The 15998-nt window shown below is 37.1% G+C and overlaps 1 long non-coding RNA gene across 1 annotated transcript; it reads right to left on the reverse strand.

Moving 5' to 3' along the window:
* Positions 1 to 577: 577 nt before the first annotated feature.
* Positions 578 to 1299, reverse strand: LOC149691175 (uncharacterized). The gene is made up of 2 exons (XR_016383587.1): positions 1006 to 1299; positions 578 to 944 (listed from the first exon to the last, which is right to left on the reverse strand). It is a non-coding gene; the product is annotated as an uncharacterized LOC149691175 (long non-coding RNA).
* Between the last annotated feature and the right edge of the window lie 14699 nt (positions 1300 to 15998).

The raw sequence follows: 15998 nt of genomic DNA on the forward strand, positions 1-15998 counted from the left end.
AAATCTAAAATTGTAGTTAAATTAATTTAAAGGAAACAAAAATATTAAATTATTGAGTGTGAGATTATGTATCAAAATTCAAAAATTTTTCATTTTCCCTCTAAAACATCGTTTTTATTCGGTTGTTTTCAACTATTTGTAAAAAAATACACTTTAGAAATCAATATATTCATTGCAAATCTTCAAAATGTGTTGCTAAGTAATAAAGTATAAAAAGTGCATTTGTCTTTTTTTTTTCAAATAAAAACTGGCTTTTGAATTATCAGAAATCTACTTTGACAATAGGTTTCGCGCCAAAACAGTCTCCCCTGCACGTCCGACTTTCAATATTTACGTTTTCTTTCCAAAAAGAATTCATTACCATTTTTAGCCACATCGTATGATGAACATCTACGATGTGGGTCTTAGTTTGACCTAGCCTGTTGGTGGTGGTGGTGGTGGTGAGGGCGTCGTGAAAGAGAACTGCCTTAGACAGTATATATTTTTCGGTCGTCATTGAAGGGAGAGTGAATGGGAGAGAATTGGGGTGAGGTGATATATTTCGTTCGTGTATTTTAAAAGGAAGGGAATTATAATTGTTAGTTTAAGCAGTGGATTTATTTGTACTAGCAAAGTTAAACATTGAGAATTGTGTTTTACGTTTGCTCGATATATTTAAAGCGAGAGAGAGGACTATGGTATTGCCTTAATTTAAAATGGAAGGTTTAATACTCCCTTTAAAATTCCGGTCACCCGTGGACAATAAAAGGTTTCACGCCATCAATCATCCCGACCCCCGATTTCAAAATTCAAAGAAATGGAGGGGGATTTTTAAGAAGCAAAAGCAAGTAAATACCGACGTTATATGTAGAATGGTGTTTATTATTAGAATTTACGTGTATTTCTCCTCAAATCGAGAAGAATTTTAAAAGAAAGTCCGAGCGGGCAAGAATTCTAGAAGCGCGCTTTAGAAATCGTTTTAGTTTCTTCTTAGCTACAAGGTATCGATGGGATTAATAGTTTTACCTGAGTAGTAGTGGTAGTAGTAGTAGTGTTAGTAATTTAGTTACGGGCGTTGGCGATTTTTGATTCTCTTTACCAAGCAGCCATTGAAAAATTATTCCCTCTGTCCGGTATATTAGGGGATATTTCACTAGAAGTATATTTATTGTAGTAGGGATAGCGAGAGTACGTAAACGATGTGGCTTAATTATGGGCTAGACCATCTTGTTCTGCATGAAATCTTCTAAGTGAACAGCATAGTTATCGATTCTCCATATTTAAAGAGTCGAAAGTAAATAAACCTCAAAATGCAACTCGATAAAGTGGTCACCATAATGGATTTTATGAAACTAGATACGCTATCGCAAAAAAATAAGCTAGACTATGTACACATATTGGCCAAACATAGCGCGGTTTCAGTGAAAGATAAATATATAAAACATTGTTTTACCTAAATTCAGTCAAAGAGTTTTAGTAAAAATACCGGAAAACTTCAATCTGTTGGTTAAGTACCTCTCTAGCTCGTTGTCCATAAGTTTCGACCTAATTTTAACTTTAGCAGAATTTCTAGAAATGTCCGCCTCTTCTGCTAAATATGAAAAACTGTTTCCGGAGAGATTTTTCAAGTACAGGTGAGTACACTGTAATTAGTGTAAATTTTACTTGATCACTATAAGCGCACGTCAGGAAAATAAGGAAAACGTATTTTAACATTATATTTATTGTAACAGATTTACGGAACAGGTTTATGTCCATTACGGAATCACCACGGTAATTTCGTTTTGTCTAAGATAAATTTTATTCCAAGGAAAATTTATTTGATGGGGTAGAATCGTGAATAGGCCAACCTATCAAACACCCGCCACGATCTCTTAACGATCATTGGTCCGCTCACTGAAGGCAGCAAATCGCTATGTAAAAACCCTCTTAGTTATCAGTTTGAAGCGATTTCAACAGCCTCAGTTAACAATTAAAGACGCTTTAATTAGTGATATCAACTAAGGCTGTCGGTATAATCCTCTATATCAGATGGAAATATTGCTAACAAGACTTTTCTCATTAACCCAGGCGTTAGTATCCTTAAAAACATCTCATTACAGCTTAAAGGGACTGTAAGGAAGGCATCGGTGGGTGGTCAAAAATTATTTGAAATACGTCAGAGGCACGTGACCGAGGAGAGTCGTGGTTCAAAGAAGCTTAGTTCCTTTTTTTTTCGAAAACTACCGCTTCCGGGAATTGGCGCTGGAATCTAGCGAAAAACAAGGACTAAGTGTTCAGTCCCAATCCATACCTAGTCTTTGCATCTTGTTGTCACGTGGTGCCTGTAGCGTATTTCAAATAATTTTTACCCGCCTGCCGATACCTTCTTCACAGTTCCTTTAAAATGCCATTCAGATTAGGCTCATTCCAGGTTTAAATACCATAACGAATAGTCTCATCCCCAAGTGTAAATACCCCTAACACACCCGCTTCAAGTTGGTTTTCAAAGTAGCTTCAAAAATTCGTGTTTGTAATTATTTTCTCGATTGTGAGTTTTGATCACACTTAAGTTAGGAAGCGTTTTGTGTCGCTGCGAACTGCTTTACCCTATAATCTTGAACACGGTTTAAGAGAAAATAACTAATTGGATCGTTTAGCCTTGGTTGGTGATGTGGAGTATATGCTTTAGAGGTAGTTCTCGGTTTTGAACACGAGACGTCTCTTCCTACAGATATATATTCCTTAATTGATTTTAGTTTTCTTTTTCCATTAAAGTTCTCATCAATAGGAAACAGATGACTTGCCGCTTGTAATGAAGAGGATTTCATTCGGTATAGAGTATGCCCAAAGAATTCATAATATAACGTACATTTTGGTTGCTGATGATTTAGGGTAGTCAAATGTTAAAGTTTGAAAATATTTTTAGCCCTCGTCTTACATTGATAGACTACTTAGACTTAACGAAAGTAATCAAGGGTGATGTGTTAAATTTAGTAAGATACTTTTTGAAACGTTAATTACAGCATGGATTAAGCTTGACTAGATCTAACGTATTTTCAGGAGCAGATGACAAAGGAGTCTCGGACGCTAGCTTCCACAATATAGAGGGCAATGGCACCCGCGTACGTCACAGCTGTAGCGGTATCGTTTGCCATAGAGGCGCTATCAGACATTATAGCAGACGATGCTTTTGGTGGATTATATCTGGCACCAAAGTCTGCTGGGAATTTTTTTGTAATAACGGACTAACGGTGGCTACTGAGGTTCGTCCTATCCGATCGCGACATAAATATACACAATATAATTACTTTATTCAAACAGCTGTAACCGTTGGTATTAAGATAAAAGATAAGACTACATTTTGTGACTTTAAACCTACTAAATAGGGTCAAATTAAGTCCAAACTAGCAGAGAACCCCAGGTAAGCCAAGGCTTAATTAACAATTTGTGCCCACTGGAATGATTGGGGTCGGGTTTTCAAAAGATAAAAGCGAGGTTTTAAAAGATGCCGAAACACAATATTATATATGTGTTTTAGGGCCAAAATATTCCGTATTTTGGCTAAAAGAGGTTGGAAACGAAATCACTGTCTCTTACTTTTTGAGCTTTAAAAGATCGTGAGTGATTTCTTTTCCCAACCTCTTGTAGCTATCATTTAATTCAAGAAGAAATTTTGAAAAATTTGGCACTGAAACACATTTTAGTTTTTTAATAGTGTACATACGGTACTAGCTGGGCTTTTCATTATCAATTTTAGCCTAAAAAAAAGATTAAAAAGCCGTTGAAATCCAATTTTTAACTCTAATACTCGTTACGCCTAGGCTAATTATAAGCAGACGATACGTATTTTTAAAGAGAGGCTCCAGACGCGATTTCCCAGATCTCCTTTCGAGACTTTGCAGCCACGCTATTGGTTGGAAAATAAAGCTCAAATTTCCTACGAGAGGTGGCACTGGCGTAATGATTTTGGTTAATAACCGTGACGTTCGCGGATCCCATTGCCCTCTACATTATGGAAGCTAGCGTCCGAGACTCCTTTGTCATCTGCTCCTGGTATTTTTCAACACTGTGGAATTAAACGATAAAAAATTATTTAAATGCAGCTTCATGTACCTATCAAAGGGAAAGCGAATTTACAATTTCATATCGTATTTTACCACGATAGTGGTATTATGTTTACTTTCAATATTTCAAGTTTTTAATATAATTGAACCAAAGTTTAAAATCCATTGAAATATCACGGAAACTCACTTTCGATATATATAAATAATTTTGTCTTGTCGAGCTTGTTCGTCCGTTTTGATGACATCACTATGGCGTGAGGAAAAAGCGCGGGAATCCTATACGCGTCTCGAGCTTCTCGCCAGTCTAAACTCTGGGTCTGATAGCGGAGAGAGTGGCACCATCTCACGTGAAAAATATATCTGTGACATCAACCTATAGGGAAACGTTTTAGCCTTTCATAAAAAGTGGATTTCAAATGAAGCATTTTCAAATGCATATTGCCAGAAGGGGATAATAGAAGAAGAATGACACTCTGTATCCTCTTAATGCTTTAGTTAATTAACGTCATTCTTCCCAGGCTCACCCTTTTAGTTTGCTTTCCCGCTCATCAAACTCCAGATGGGCATCGCACCGTAAGGTGAATTCTATAGTTGTTTGGCACTAAATCCCCAGCAATCATCCCACAAACCTCGTCTTGACGTAAGACAAAAATGCACAAGCGCGTATTGCCAAATATTTAAACGCTAATAGAGTAATGATGAGGGAACTATTTATCGTGTATGTGATTCGGTTTAGTAACCTTGCTCCAAATGATCCGATGTTGGTAAGAGTGACGTTACACTTACCCCGCTTTGTGGTACACTTCTCTCGAAGAGAAGTATTATATACTTCTGATATTGCCAAATAACTAGAAATCGGAGAATTAAAAGCTTGATATTTTTGAATTCACAGAAACTAATTCTATCTTTTGTTATATAAATCGGAGGTTTTTCAAACAAAGCTTCTCATTCCCTTTAACTAACAGTAGTAAACAAATTAAATCAGTATTACCCGCATTAAAACCTTTTATCTTAAATAGCCTAATAGCCGTACCACGCCTTATTTAGTAGTGTTTGTTTTTCGGATGCGTTTTCAGAGTTTGGACTCGATCATGTTTCCAGTGGAAATTACCGAGTCCGACAATATGAAAGAATTTGATGCCGGTGGTTTATTTGACGCCACCGAGACAATCATATTGACAGCGGCTTCGAAACTGTCAGTATCAACATCTCTCTCGTTTTTGTCAATGGATTTAACGGTACATCTTGCAAACACCACTTACGCGTAACTCCGTAGTTCTAATCCATACTATTTCTAGTCTGCCGCGTGCATTTGCCTTTTTGCCATTGTTATTTCAATACTTTTGACGCACAAAGTGTGGCACGCAATCATAACAATGCCAGGAAATAGATTAAGTCAAGCAATCACGCAATATTTCAAAGTTTTATGGGATATCCTTTCCATATTTTTTTCCGAACGTAAGTAAAAGCCCTTTTTGAAGAAAAACTAATGAAAGAAATCCTGGATTAAAGGTTTTCTTCGAGTCATTTCAACCGTCGTTGCAACAGATCTTACAAAACCCATCATAAATCAAAGTCCTGACTGACTGATAATCAACGCCCAGCCCAAACCGTTTGCCCTAGAAGGCTGAAAATTTGCAGGAATGTTACTCATAAGTAGTAGGCGCGTACAAAGAAAGATTTTACCAATCCGCCGCTATCTTAAAAAATGGCGCCAGGAATGTAAAAAATCTTCTCTATGCAACAAAGTCCGCGCGTTTCAACCGATTTCACAAATATTTAGTACACTGGTTTCCTTTAACCTGTAGACGGGCTGAATGGTCTTTCGGGTTCGATTTGTTGCCTTCTTTTTAAATGGCGGCCAAAAACTTAAAACCCTTCTTTATGGAATAATGTCCGCATGAAAAGTAGCAAGAAATGTCCCGACGGGCTGACGGGCAACGCCGAGTGCCTTCGCTCCTAGGGTGCTACAAAAATATCAGTCATCAGTAAAATCTACCCATTCTTTATATCATTTTGATGGAAGTTCTTATTACACGCGAGCGACGCCGAGGGTAACAGCTAGTTATGATATATGGGCTACGTTCAGTAACTGGAAATCGGAAAAACCCGTTACCGCTACCGATGTGTTTTTTTCCGAACGCTACGTCAGAGTGACGTCAGACGTCACTGAACGTTTTTTTTTCTCTCTCTGTTGCGTTTGATGATACTTTCCATGATGACGTCTGCTAGAGATTTTGGATTAAGGAGAAAACTGTTATTTTTGTTATTAAATGAACTATCTAACGATGATAAATCGGAAATAACCTTAATTCCAGTTCATTTGAAAAGATCTATACAAGAAAAATGTGTTATCGTTTCGCTAGTGGCTTTGGACTGGATTTCTAGCCGTGTTGAACTTCAATTAATGACGTCATAAATCCGATTCGCATCGAAAAAACCTGCTCTTCCAGCCGCTGCGATCGGTGTCACATCGAAGCGTAGCGTGACGTAGAAACCGGAAGTGCCAAAAACCGTACAGTAAAAAAATCGGTCTCCGATGCGCGCAGCGCTGCGTACGCTAGCAGTTACTGAACGTAGCCATGATTAACAAAATATCTAGTTGCCTTTACATTTTGTCACGTGATTATAGGAGCGCGTGATTTTAAAATATTTCAAATCACGCGCGATTCAAAATTGCTAGGTCTAACTTCATTTTAAAAATTTTCGAGCAAAGTGAAGGTCATCAAAATTTTCAAGTAAAGGTAAGACCTTCAAGTTTTTATATGAGCGGAGCGGCTAAATGTGCGCCTGTTTTTGTTATTATCAAGTTAAGTCAACTGAATAAATTTCCCCCTTTTCCAAAATTGTATGTTTTACTTCAAAATAATTGCTAATTAGTTGTTTATTGTCACCTTTTCCAAAATACTTGGGAAGTAATGACTTTAAATTTAAAAAAAAATAATTTTTCCTTTCTTGATTAAGGCTTACAAAAATGGAGAAAGAATTAAGAAATATGGGGGAAAACCTCAAAAAAATTGGGAAACAATAAGTTTCCAAGGATGCCAGGTGTGCCAGGTAACGATAAATTTTTACTTTGGAGGCCGCCGGAACAATGGCACTGAGGAAAGAAACATTTGTACAAGTGGCAAAAAATGGGGAATTTCCCGGAAAAAAATGTGAGTTAAATACTTATTTAAACTTATCGCGGATTCCTAACGTTTTTTTTTGAGGGGGTTTCAATGTGAATTGGGCTCTTACGTCCGCGACAAGGATGCGATTATTCAGGTTTCAGTATGTGAATATTCAGGGAAGGAAATGAGGTTTACTCGGGAGGTGACGGAAGGGGTGTGGGGGTCAAGCCACCTCCGGCGGACACGGGGCAGTCGGCACCTATAGGGTAGGATCGCCGACATGTGTCGTATGCCCTTAAACCCAGAAGCTTGGCTTACCGGAGTGCGCCACACTCCCGGCTATTCCTAACGTTTCTCGGCGCAACTGTTATTGATTTAAATCTAGCTTCTGCTACAAGTTAATGGTAATGAAGTTTTATTTTTTAAAAAAGTGGCGAAAAAAAAAAGAAATTAATGAAAAGGAACAGCCAGGCCCAAGCTCTGATATGGAACTAGACCCATGAATTTCCCCATATATTTTGGTGCGTTTTTCAGGTTTTTCTCCCGTAAGTGGAATAATGACAAAATTGCTAGGCCTTACTTCAATTTCAAAATTTTCCAGCAAAAGTGAACAAAATTTTCGAACAAAGTAAACTTCATTGGTTTGTACAAGAAAAGGCTCGCTTGGAATGCTTTAAAGGGAATGCAACCACTAAAGCCTTAAGAAGATGGAAGGGAAGAGGGTTAACTTAAATTGTTCAATACATATTTGAAACCATTCCAAAAGTAACAAACAATTCCTGGAAAAAATAAAATTAAACTTTAAAATAATAAATAAAAAATTAAAAAACACCTTTATTCATTGTATAAATTACAATTTTAATTTTAATTTTAATTTAAAAACATTAATTTTTTGTAGCAATATTTGTTATTTATTATTATAAATAATTAAAAACAATAATAATATTAAATAATCACAAGAAAATTAATTAATAATTATCCATTAATTTTTTTAATTGAGAAGGAATTCAATGTTTGTCTGGATTCTTTTACGCGGGATTTGTATGCATCTACAATTCCCAATGCAAAAACTGCAGCATTTATTAACCCTACTATCTACAAATCATCATTAAAATAAATTAATTCGGACGTTTTTTGGTGTATTCAACTAAAGTCGATGTTTTACCGATTCGGGCATAAGCAACAATTTTAATGATTTGATTTAGAGCTAGCTCGTGGTTTATGATACGGATCTGTTGACTGATTAGACGCGTTCTCCCATCTTTAATGCATTGAAATTCATAATATATTTATGTGTTAATTTTCAGACTCGGTAACTAAGGGTATCGATGCGTCAGACAATGGCATAAATGTGAACAGATTACCATGTTATCTTACAAGATTTATAGCTTTTCCCTCGCGTATAACTACACCCACTTAGCCTTTTTACATATACATAGATTTGATTGGATGGGGGATAATAGACCTTTTCAACGTAAAAAAGGGGCTCGCCAAAGTTACCAACCCTCGGGATCGGCACGTACAAGCCATCAGTCTCCGCGCACTCTCAAGATACAAAGAGACTAAAGCGCAGGCGCCAAAAAGCAAGATGGAAGGCAGTTTTACACCCCTGTTCTTTTCACTTCAATACCCCTAGTCCTAAGACAACAAGTTAAAATACACGTATTTATCAATGCATTGCTATCCAACATTACTCCGTCTAGCAATTTGCATATCTTTCTGGGTTTCAAACCACGAATCAGGCACAATACAGCCTATAATGAATGCTAAAATCGATGGAGAATTTCATTTCCGGTTGAATTTACCCCAGACGTAAAAATTTTAATCTTACCCTTTCCCGACTTTGTGTTTCAACGTGGCGAAATAATAAAAGCACGCCAAGTAATAGAAACATTCCAATAGGTTATTTAGATAACAGGAAGTCTTTGAGTGCGTAAGCAGTTTTAATATTCTGCTTATATCCTCGAAAGTTTCTGATATCGCTACAATAGCCGCGATAATCGCGTAAGGATTGAGGTCATTGTCTGATTCGACCTCTGGGAACTGCTTTTTAACAATTTGCGGTGATATTTAAGATAACCCATCATTTCTGCGTTAGTTTTACGTTCGGCTCGAGTATTTTGCTTTTCAAAAATAGGGATATCTTGAATGATTCCAAAAATAAGCTCTTCTGGGCTTAAAAGTTCGAGATCCTCTAAATACAGGATTACTATTACTTTAACATAATGGGCTTCCACCAAAGGTTCACGGAATTACGCATTTTCTTATTCCTTAACGTGAATCAATCGCCATATACACCCTAAATTTAAAAAAGTTCTGAAATAGGTGTTCGCTAGAAGTGAAACGTTAACAATAGCTTTGTTTAAAATTATTTTAGGAATAAAGTTTCTTAAATCGACTTATCTATAGTTAATGTAAAATACTGACGAATAAAATAATTATTATAAATTATATTTATTTAATTATTTAAGATAAACATCTTTCTTTGAAGTGACACAAGTAGGAGTTTATGTAGAACGAGTAATGAAGATTTCATCTGAATTGAAACACTATACGCATATCGATGTTAATATAGAACGAGTAATGAACATTGCATCTGAATCCAAACACCATAAGCGTATCAAAGTTAATCTAAATTGAGTACGATGAAAAGATCTCTTACATAATGATAACAATTTCTTTTTGCAGAATTCTAAATGAAAATATTTTAAATATGTTTCGGCATTCGATTCTTTTTGTAGTTGTGTAGCTATAAAGCTCTGTCTCATCTCAATATTCCAGAAACATCTTTTGATATTATTATTTCAAATTGGGTGTTTACTTTTTAATTCAGCTTTACTACATTTATATAATAATAATCAAAGCTTTTGTCTTTGAAAGGATTTCCACACTACGCGTGTGGCTTATTTACAGGTGGGTCCTTTACAGTGCATAGGAGGGTGGTGGCTAGCCCCTATGCCACAGCTAACCCACAGCACCCTATACTAACTATTACCGTTAACCTCTGCTAGTTTTGATGGAAACGAGAAACCGGGCTAGACCGCGGAGGAAAACTCCTTTTAACAAGTGGGGAGAGAACTTGCAAACTCTAAGCAGAAGGATTTGTTCCAAGATTTTCACCCTGTGTGGAACCCGGGATCCTCCTGCTGCAAGGTGAAAGCGCTAACCACTACGCCACCCCAAATTCCACGTTATATAGTGTTAACGTAAATTGAGACTCCACTAAAGAACATGGATGTTAATACTTTATCTTTATTTAAATAAGTGTTGTTACGATTTGGTTTCTGAATTAAGATACCAAATTGGCCTTCTTTCGTGTCATTTTTTGAGGTCTTAACAGTATAGAGTGAGCCGCTAATCCGTACGCCGTAACCCGTACTCTAAACACCGCTAAAAAGCCCAAATACGTAAACAACGAACCCCTCGCGGGTATAAAAGGGAGCCCCGACCCATAGAGAGACAGACTTTGGTGGTCTCGCTTCACGATCAGACCTTTGAACCAAGTCCTCTCGAACCTTTGGCGACAAGGCCTTTAGACTTGCCCAAAATTTAGTAGGAGTTCAGAGTACGGGTTAACGACGAGGAGACGAGACGAACTTCGCGGCTTTAAATAAAGAGACCGTCCCGTTTCTTAACAAAAGTGGAACATCCAAGAAATACTTACGAATGATTTTAAAATTAAATGCTATTTTAGAGATGTTTTTAACAATTTCAAATTAGCACCTCCCACCTGGACAAAGTATTTCGAGGTGGGTGTCGCTACATTCTGAGATGACAATTTTAACCTCCTCTTCGCCTGTTTGTGTTTGATAGGGTGAGTGGTATGTGTCGCCCCTAAAAAATTTAATACCGTAATGTTTCATCTTGCAAATGTTTTAATTCTTTGTTAATAAATCTCTCCGCAGCATACAAACACTTTTCCTTCCATAAAAAAATACGGAAATTATAATTATATATATTAAACGTCTTCGGCGGATTTTCAACCCACGTTGTCTCCCTCCCAAATACCTACCGCGCACGATGCTTTTTACTTCGAGTTTCAAAATGGGATTAGTAATCAGTTTACCTCGCCGCCTGTAGTGGCACCAACAATCATTCAACTAATCACACGCACGTAGGGATTCTTGGATTGAGCCGTACTCTACGCTGAAAAGTCAAGTGTTCTGACCAATCCCATAACGACCTGCCTGCTTGTTATTACAATGCAAGTGGCATGCTCTATATCGTGCGCCACGATTATACATCTTTCGTATTTTATCAAATCACGCGCTAGATTTCATTCATAATGGAGCAAGCCACAGGAATCTTGGCTTTACAAAAAGGCAGGGCGTTACGCGATTGGTTGTAGGAGGTAATTTCAATACGTGCGAGAAAAATAGTACCACACAAAAACAAAGAGACGAAGCTCATTTGTTATACAAAATGAGTTTGAGTGTCAGAAACACCGAGCTCCTACCAAAAGATATGACACCTGCGTTAGTTATGCTGAACAGTGGTTACATGTTTTTACCAGTTACTGTTTTAATTCCGTATGTAACTGAAATAAGCAGAATTGCTGTCGCAGAATACCAGAAGTGGATGCTAAGCAATAGTCCCTCGAAAAGCAATTGCAAGTAATTTATTGAGAATTAATATCTGCCCTAATTAATTGTAGTGGAAACAATGGCCCGTGTCACTAGTGCTGAGAGATTGAAACAAATGTTCCATTAAGTGGTAATAACTATCACGGCTGTTATACAAAAACGTTTTAGACGCGAAGATTTAGAAAACCCATTTAGCAACGAAAAATTGGTCATGCTAAAATTGCAGATATGGTCAGGGGACAAATCAGTAGACGAAATGAAATTAGATGCAAGAGAAGTAAAGGTGGCCAAACGTTACGCTGCAAGCTAAGAAAACCAATTCAAAATTAGAGTATAAAAATTGAGGGAAAAAGTTGGAAAAACCAAAATAATATTTCTCCAAGTCAAGAGGTACTACAATCTTATTTATTTATAATTATTTATCTTTTTTGAAGTAAACATTTACGAATTATTGACGCAGTATTCCAAGCATAGCGGATATACAGTAGAGCAGACGACATTTTACACCCAATAATGATAATTCTAGACACATGGAAATCAGGCAATGGGGAAAAGAACGGGAAATGAAGTGTTTACATTTTTGGAGAGGTATTATCTTTATGTGTTTGAAAGGGCCAATTGTCTACGCTTCAGCTATTAACCCTATATACTCATAGCTAAACTCACAACTGGTTTGCAGTGTAAACACTATCGTATCGTCTCGTCTCGTCTCACCTCAACAATATTCTTAGTTTGCCAACATGAGTGTTAACGTTAAATAACACCAAATCTGATTTGTGGCTAGACGCACTGAAAGTGAATGCGCACCATAAAAAGAATGAAAACTCTGTAGCTATACAACCCGTTTACCATTACCCCAATCACTGATCTAATTGCCACTATGGTCTTTTCTTCCATTATAAAATCTAAACCTGATAATTTAAATGTGTATTTAACTTTCGGCTCACTCTGAACCGTTAATGTCTCTTCATTACAGACATGAAACTCAAAACCCATAGTTTACTACACCTCGGGCGTCAATTATTTACTCTTTAGTTCACTAGGCTTATTACGGTTAATACTTGATTAAACCGACCGAGTGCAAGCCTTAGCGTTCCTCTTGCAATCCAAAAAGCAAGGATTATTCTATAAACAGATGTAGTATAGCTTAAGTAATATATAAACAGCTATTTCAAATAATAATAATATTAAAAAATGTCCTTGGAATAACGAAATGAAACAGATCTTTCAAGCTACAAAACTACTAAAGGCATCGTAATTACGAAAAATATTTCCACATATTCACTATATATATTATGGAAAAAGGGAATATTATGGTTCTGTAGGTTAGGGTCTTATAGAAAGTAATAGGCTTTGGAAAGCAATTTTTACATGTTAAAATGAAATTAGGCTAGCGTTGCTTTTGATTTTTAATGATCAGGTGTGTTCTATGGCAAAATAACATGGGTTTTTCAAATAAGTTTGTTTCATTAAGGAATCACCACGGTAACATAGTTACTTACCTTATCCGAGTCCCTCGTCTGAGGGAACATCACGGTAACATAGTTACTTACCTAATCCGAGTGTCTCATCTAAGGGAACACCACAATAACATAGTTACATTGTGGTTACCTTTTCCAAGTCCCAAAACTAAGGGAACACCACGGTAACATAGTTACTTTGTAGTTACCTTATCGTAGTCTCTCACTTAAGGGAACACCACGGTAACATTGTTACTTTGTAGTTACCTTCTCCGAGTCCGAAAACTAAGGAACCACCACGGTAACATAGTTATGTTGTAGTTACCTTATCCGAGTGTTTCACCTAAGGGAACCCAACGGTGACATAGTTCCGTGTAGTTACCATATCCGAGTCTCAAAAGTTTAGGCGCCTAACCTCTTGCTAAATTATTAATCTCCAATTATGCAAGAGTTTAGGCGCCTAACCTCTTGCACAATTGGACCTAAATTTTAAAACGGGGGAATGAATGAAGGGCGTCTACAGTTGTCCAACAGAGCTGCATCATTACGTGAAATACTCTCCTTTTCACGCTGCTTAGTTCCGCCTATTTTCTTTATTCTTTGTAAAAGAACGGAAACTTCTTCGCTTCATTCGGCTCGTTGCCTCTCATGTGTTAAACATGTCCGACTTTTCACCAAAAACCAGCTTTGATTTTCTGAAGTAAAGTTAAACTGGACGGCATAATAATGGTTACAACCAGTTGGAACATATGAGCTCCAATGAAATCGTCTTCGATGGGATTTCCCTTGATTGTCGCGAAAGATAGGATAAAAAGCACTCTAAAAGGGTAGTGCTACTTCCAAACTGTTCGTAACGTTTACTTAATAAGGCGTGCGATGTTGTTGTAAAACTAGCTTTTTACTCGGAGGAGGAAACAATTTGCTTCAGATGGGTACTTGATATCGTGACAACGTGTCTCGAAAAAGCTATTAATCGCCTGGGCTATTCAGAAACGTTTTCACGAAAACGTCAAAGAGTAGTAACGTTTGCACAACATAAGGACGTTTGTTTTATTTGCTTGAGTGACTTTCGGCCGTTGGGCAATTATTTGCAATGGAGTTGGAAGACGCTGTGAGATGTACAAGTCTGCGTTTTATGTTCTTGTCTTCTTCAACAGAACAAAGCCAATTGATTGAACATTAACTTGCAATATAGCAGCGTAATAGTTGAATTATTATATCACGTAGCAATTGATAATTATCCGACGGAAGAGGAAACATACCTTTTGTGGTCGTTGAATGGATTAAAAGCTGCGGGTATAGGGAAACCATACTAAGAATATTTCCCAAATTGCTTGGCAAATTTTGGAAACTTCTATTACAACGTTAACATTCCTTTCATCGAACAAAATTCGGTGGTTACGTTTTTAAAAATGTACTCAAAATGTCATTCGTATGATCATGCAAATTCAGAGCCCCCTTTTCAGGAACCATACGCCTCGCATCTATTTCTTAAAGGCGCCACCATTGGTTGTCAGATGAAAACAAAAATCATCCAAGAAAATGGAAAAGGAGGTTGAAACAGTTTTTAATTAAACAGATTTGCTAAATCATATTTTGGCTCACTTTCCTGTAAAGTGTACGGCTGTCGCTCGATTAGAAGTAATCTACGCGGTGAAAGAGTTTGAAAATGTTACAGAAGTAGCTAGAAGATGCCAAATGAAGTTAAGGAATATTTATCTAATCACATCAAACTCACTTTACGTCATAACGGGTGGTACGTTAAAGCTCCGGTGCGAAGCCATATTCAAACCGTACATTAATTTGGTCACATATCATTTGGAAAGACTATCGCAGATGCTCAATAGTAACAACACAGACTTTTTAAATATCACAGCCAGTAATGTTCACTATCATCGACATAAACTTAAGCATACAGTAAATGATAGTTTCAAATTTCAGATGAAATAATGACCGTTGAAGCGGGAGAAGCTCTTTTGGCTCATTTTCTATACGGACGCTCGGCCAGAACCAACGTAGCATCAGGTCACGACTATTTATTATGCAAAGAATTGGGGCTAACCTTGCGCACGTTCCACGAAAGTACTTTACCGGACATTCTCAAAAACTTTCGGGTCGACGATGACAATAAACTAGTTTACTTGTGGAAGTTCGATTATTCGCAACACAAGGATTCAAAGGGATTTCAAAATTCTATTAATTTTTCTAAAGTGTTTGAACTTACCGCCGACATAAAGAACTTACCGCCGACATAAATAACGGTTCAAGGGTAGTTGAGCGGTTTTCAAAAGAGCGTTTTGGAATAAAGCAGTTCCCAAAACAGCGGTTTGCAAAACCGCGTGGAAGCAAAACCGCGGTTGCTGTTTCCGCGTTTCTAAATACTGCGCTACTTAACAAAAAAGCGGTTGCTGTTTCCGCCAAAACTGTGATTGATAGGGAGGGAAATCTCTATTATATTAAGTATATTGAACAAAGAACAATATTATGAAAAAAGGAGTAATGTTATATCGGAAATAAATATAAAATATAATTTTTAGGAAATGGCATATTATTTTGGGAAGTCAATGAAGATAAACAACAATATTTTGGAAAAGGCGTAACAACGCTCAAGACATAAACGCTGTAATCAAAATGCGCTAAAACGAGAAATGGTTATAATGGCAAACGCGTTTATGAAAAAGCCGTTTTCGACAAAGCTGTTTTGATAACACGCCCAATCGATAGCATACCATTAAGGGCAGCCTTTCCCGTAGGTGCGCATCGCAGAACTTTAACCTCCGAGGGATTAGACCCAGTCTGCTTATTGAAAAATCTAGT

This window comes from Phalangium opilio, unplaced genomic scaffold, assembly GCF_054372755.1.
Source record: "Phalangium opilio isolate 3A_F unplaced genomic scaffold, DU_Popi_V2 ptg000026l_1, whole genome shotgun sequence".
Lineage (NCBI taxonomy): Eukaryota > Metazoa > Arthropoda > Arachnida > Opiliones > Phalangiidae > Phalangium > Phalangium opilio.